The sequence below is a fragment of the Amblyomma maculatum genome, chromosome 2, assembly GCF_055883805.1.
Source record: "Amblyomma maculatum isolate TAMU_Amacu chromosome 2, ASM5588380v1, whole genome shotgun sequence".
Taxonomy (NCBI): Eukaryota; Metazoa; Arthropoda; class Arachnida; order Ixodida; family Ixodidae; genus Amblyomma; species Amblyomma maculatum.
The window spans coordinates 162,949,101-162,953,638 of NC_139345.1; the positions used below are offsets into that span (position 1 = coordinate 162,949,101).

The 4,538-nt window shown below is 50.5% G+C and overlaps 1 pseudogene; it reads right to left on the reverse strand.

The window, feature by feature from the left end:
• Positions 1–1,866: 1,866 nt before the first annotated feature.
• LOC146200327 (uncharacterized) lies at positions 1,867–4,088 on the reverse strand (annotated as a pseudogene).
• Positions 4,089–4,538: the final 450 nt, after the last annotated feature.

Below are 4,538 nucleotides of genomic sequence, written 5' to 3' on the forward strand. Positions count from 1 at the left end.
CTGCAACACCGCTGAGGTTTGAACTGAGTCAAATGCTTTTTCGTAATCAATGAATGCTACGTATAAGGGCTGGTCATATTCCGACCATTTTTCGATCACCTGGTAGATGGTATGGATATGATCGATAGTAGAGTACCGTTTCCGAAACCCTACTTAATCTTTTGATTGATTGAAGACTAAGGGTGTCCTGATTCTATTAGCGATTACCTTAGTAAATACCTTATATGTAACAGACAGTAAGCTGATTGCTCCCTAACTTTTAAGGTCCTTAGAGTCCCCTTTCTTATGAATGAGGATGTTTGCATTCTTCCATGGTTCCGGTATCGTCGATGACACCAGGCACTGCGTATACAGGGTGGCGAGTTTTTCTAGCACGATATCCCCCCGTCCTTTAAAAAATATGTTGTTATCTGATCGTCTCCAGCTGCTTTCCCATTTTTCATAGTTTTTAATGCTTTCTTGACCTCGTCCTTCGTCACTGGTGGAACGTCTCACTAATTCTCCCTACCGCCAATCTCATTACGGCCCTGATAACTATGGCTATTGTAGAAATCAGTATAGAACTCCTCGGCTACTTTGACTATCTTGTCCATATTCGTGAATACGTTGCTGCCTTGTCTTTCATCGCATACATATGGTTTTTGCCTATGCCCAATTTCGTCTTTACCGCTTTAAGGCTTCCCCCGTTCTTTACAGCATGCTCAGTTTTGTCCATGTTATACTTCCTTATATCGGCCACCTTGCGCTTATTGATTATTTTTGATATCTCGGCCAATACAGCCCATAATTGTAGTTATTTCGCATGGCGCACAACGCACGAACAGTGAGGCTCGGTAACTATTAACAGAAAGTGGATACCGGCCTCAGATCGAGGCTTTTATCAGCAGTGAGTTTGAAGCAGGTAAAGAAACATCTAGATAAAGCCGCCGAAGTTAGCGAGAGCAACCTAGAACAATTCAGAAGGAAACTCAAGTGGCATCCCACTCCATCTTGCGTGACAAAGTAAAGGATGAAGCTGCGCCTAGAGTCTTTGAGCGTGCGCAAACACAGCATTTGTTCGCGTCATTGTCTAGATCATCCTTCGTGTTACAAGCAACATAATAAGGGCCTCTTGGCAATTGTTTTGCTTCAGCGTCTCGGGTTAAGTAGTCGGCATCCATGACAAAAAGATAGCTATGCTACCACAGAATTTTTATCGGTTGCAGGCCGTCATTGCACCTGCCATCACTTCGGTGGTGGACGACGGCTGTTGTTGCGGCGCGCGTCTTTCTCTCCCTCTTCCTTTTCTTCTTCTCTTCTGTCTGCATGAGGCAGCGGAGGTGGCTCCGATTGTTAAAGATTCCCGGTGGTCTAAATTACACCGTAGCCCTCCACTACGGCTCCTCTTTCTCTCTTTGCCACTTTCACCCCCACCTTCCTCCCTTCCCTTACGGCGCGTTTGCGGTGTCCACAGAAAACAAGTGAGACAGTTAGCGCGCCTTTCCCTTCCTATATATAAATCAGTTTTTAAATCTGGCGGCTCCGATTACAGCGCAACATGTCTACAGAAAAGCTCATGGCGCTTGGATTGCAAAACACATTCGAAGAACTACGCGAGGCGCACCTTGAGTCGCAGAAACTAACGCTGCTGCAGACAACGACTGGAAGAGCGCTGTTACAGAGACTCGGATACTGTGAGCAGATGCAAGAAATAGCGAGGATGGAAATGATCCACGACGAACTTCGCCAGTCCCTCAAGGTAGCTCCAATCCCGAGAAATATGGACCCTAACCTTCACCAAGGTAGACGAGAAGCAAGGGTGGTGGTGTTGAACTCTTTTATCGCGCCCAAAAACAGGGGACCAGACAACGGGCCGGTTGCGCTGACTTAGAGGAGGTCGGCGGGGATCCTTTGGGATGCCGCTGCCTCCACCGCGCGCTGGATAAGCCAGCGTTGGTCTGCTGGCTCGGAAGTACACAGGAGAGACTCCCACGTCTCTGGGGTGTTTGTGTTGTCTGTGTTGTAATGTGCACAGGTCCGCACCATGTGTATGAGTGTGGCCGGAGTTGAGCAGTGTTTACACATGGGGGCAATCGGATCCGGAAAGATCCTGCTGTATAAGAGGGGGTGTGGGAAGCTGCCAGTTTGAATTTGCGCCATTGGACGGCCTCGCGTCTTGTTAGATCGCGGTGTGCGGGAGGATATGTGCACCTTTGAAGTCGGCAGTGCTGGAGTATGTCCGTGTAAGTGGTGAGTAGAGAAGCGCGTGATGTATTAGTGTCAGCGGAAGTAGGGTGGCTGATCATACTCTCGGCTCGGCAGCTGAGATCTCGAGCGAGAGTGTTTGCCTGGGCGTTTCCGCTGAGCGACTCGTGGGCTGGAGCCCAAAGAAGTAAGCGAGATGTGGAAGAGGGTGCTGTAGAACGTAGAATGTGTAACGCCTGGCAAGAGGTACGGCCAGCATCGTAATTGCGAATAGCTTGTTGAGAGTCACTGATGACGACTTTGGTATTAGGGTCGGCTAGCGCTAGCACAATGGCAACCTCCTCAGCTGCGGTGACTGTTTCTTCATTGCGAATGCTGCAGGCTGTGTACCAGCTGCGGTGAGGGGCGAAAGCTACCGCCACCATCATTGGCCTCGATGGATGGTAAGGGGCGTCCGTATACGTGACGTCCGGACGTCCACTGAAGCGTTTCTCGAATTGACGAGCCCGACCGGCCCGTCTCTCGGCGTGGTGTTCCGAGTGCATCCATTTGGGAATAGAAGGATTGCGGAGATTTAGGCGATATTCCGGTGTACGTTCAGCGTAACTTGGGGCCGATCTCGGCGGGGAGATCCCAACTTGCTGCAATACCGCTCGGCCAGCATGTGTGAGTGAGAGCAGCTCATACAGGGCGGTGAGGGTTGCCTCGATCAGTTCGCTCACGGTATTGGAGATTACGAGAGCCATGCGCTTATGGGTAGCTGTGGACATGGGAGGACCTAGGGCCGTCTTGTATGCTTTTCGAAGTGACGCCTCTAGCCATTCGCTTTCGGCACGAGTAAGACGTAAGTAGGGTCCAGAGTAAATGATGCGGGAGCATATGAAAGCTTGAACGAGGTGCAGGAGGTTGGACTCTCGCATGCCATGATGCTTGTTGGAGATTCGCTTAAGGAGGCGTCCGATCTGTAGACCCGACTGGTCGATCCGTTTGATCTTGATGATGTTGCTGCCGTTGGCCTGTAGATGCAAGCCCAAGATCCTGATGTTGTCTGTTCGAGGAATCGGGTTTCCTTGCACCTGGAGGTTGATGTCAGGAAGTATATTTGAAGGGCGTCGTCCCGGGGAAGGGATGAAGATATACTCGGACTTTGTCGCCGAGCAAGTGAGGCCAACTATACTTAGATAATCTTCAATCCGTTCGATCGCAGTCTGTAGAGTCTCTTTAATCTGGCCGTCACTGCCGCGCGTGATCCAAAGTGTGAGGTCGTCAGCATAAATGCTGTGATGCAGGTGGGGGATGTCGGCCAGTAGCTTCGGCAGGCCTATCAGTGCGACGTTAAAAAGCGTCGGCGAAAGTACGGCGCCTTGCGGCGTGCCACGGTTTCCCGGAGAGATGATGGAAGGATCTCCAGTGCCGGCTTTAAGTTGCACTGTACGGTCGGTGAGAAAGTTTCGGATGTACGCATACATGCGATGTCCAACAGCGAGAGCTTAAAGTTGTTGAAGAATCGCTCCATGGAGGACGTTGTCGAATGCCTTGGCAACATCGAGGCCGACGATGACTTTCGTGTCTAGTGTACGTCTCATGACTAGCTGATGATGGAGAAGAAACATAATGTCCGGGGCCGCTAAATGAGGGCGGAAGCCGAACATTCTGTCTGCTAGAAAATGGTTGTCTTCAAGGTATCGTGAGAGTCTGGTCTGCATAACGTGTTCCATCAGCTTTCCAACGCAGGACGTGAGAGAGATGGGACGGAGGTTGGCCAAGGTTGGTGGTTTGCCCGGCTTGGGGATGAGAACTAGATTGGGGCATTTCCACTCTTGAGGGATGGTACCGCTGGCCCAACATTCTTGAAAATAGTCGGTAAGAGCATGAATGAATGCGTCGTCTAGATTCCTAAGCATTTTATTTGAAATGCGGTTAGGGCCGGCCGCAGAAGTCGTCTTGAGGCGATTGAGTTCTTCTCGGACCTCCGCAAAAGTGATTGGAGCATCTAGACAGAGATTGTCCGCGCGCTGATAGAAGGGGAGGTTGTTTGTTGGTTCAAGGCGGATGTAAGTATTTATAAGCCCTTGTTTGAGCTCGTCAGACGTGCCAGGATACTGGTGGAAGATTCGCTCGAGCTGTTGGCGTGTCTGGAGCTTGCCTCCTGCTGGGTCGAGTAAATATTGAGGGAGGTTCCACGTTTTACGAGCGTTTGGAGTCTTGTTCATCTGGTCACATATGCTGTGCCAGCTCTGTCGATTGAGTTCTATTGCATAGTTCTCGATATTCGCATGTGTGCGCGCCAGTCTACGCCGGACATTGCGGTCCCATTTCCGAGTGGCAAGTAGAGCTTCGAGCGACTTCTTGCG